Raw genomic sequence first — 806 nt, 5'->3', positions numbered from 1 at the left:
TTATATTTTGAGAATGAACGGGTTTCCTGAATTAACAATAAGCAGAAAGCAATCAAGTATTTCCCAGCATAAATGCTGGGGGCACTATTTATGTGGGTAATCTTCCTAGAAGTGTTTGAGATCACTGTGATGAAAGCCATACATAAAGGAATAGACTCTAGGTGAATCCCTAAGTAAATTAGTTCATTAATATTCATTATGATGCTTAAAAATTAAATGTAAGATGTAAGACTCAAGATCAGGATAAAAGATGACCATCTAAAATTATAGTTATTAGGGACTTCCCTGGTAGCCCAGTGGCTAAGACTCTGCGCTCACAATGCAGGGGGCCCAGGTTTGATCCCTGGTCAGGGAACTAGATCCCACGTGACGCAACTAAGAGTTAGCATGCTGCAACTAAAAGATCCCGCATGATGCAACTAAAGATCCCTCATGCTGCAACAAAGATCCTGTATGTGGCAACGACGATCCTGTGTGCCGCAACTAAGACCCAGCACAGCCAAATAAAATAAAATAAGTAAATAAATAAAATTTTTAAAGGGTATAAATGCTTTAAAAAATAAATAAAATTATAGTTATTAAAATAAGCTTAAGATGAACAGATACATCAAGATGTCTCAGATTTTCAAAATTGCTTTCGCAGTGTCTACAGGCTGCAAGGGAAGCAGTTGTAGGTCAGGATAGCATGCCTCCGCATCCCAGCTTCTCTGCCTATATCACCCCAGCTGGCAGCCAAAGCAGCAGCATCTTTTGACCCTGTAACCTGCACTCAAGGTGGGGCTTTTTGGAGACTGATCTCCTGGGAG

General features: G+C 40.2%; 1 non-coding gene across 1 annotated transcript; it reads left to right on the top strand.

Moving 5' to 3' along the window:
- Window positions 1–282: 282 nt before the first annotated feature.
- On the top strand, window positions 283–355 carry TRNAV-CAC (transfer RNA valine (anticodon CAC)). The gene has a single exon. It is a non-coding gene; the product is annotated as a tRNA-Val (tRNA).
- The last annotated feature ends 451 nt before the right edge of the window (window positions 356–806 follow it).

This window comes from Globicephala melas, chromosome 2 (genome assembly GCF_963455315.2).
Source record: "Globicephala melas chromosome 2, mGloMel1.2, whole genome shotgun sequence".
Taxonomy (NCBI): domain Eukaryota; kingdom Metazoa; phylum Chordata; class Mammalia; order Artiodactyla; family Delphinidae; genus Globicephala; species Globicephala melas.
The sequence above is the reverse complement of the archived record's forward strand: the minus strand, read 5'-3'. Positions and strand labels throughout refer to the sequence as shown.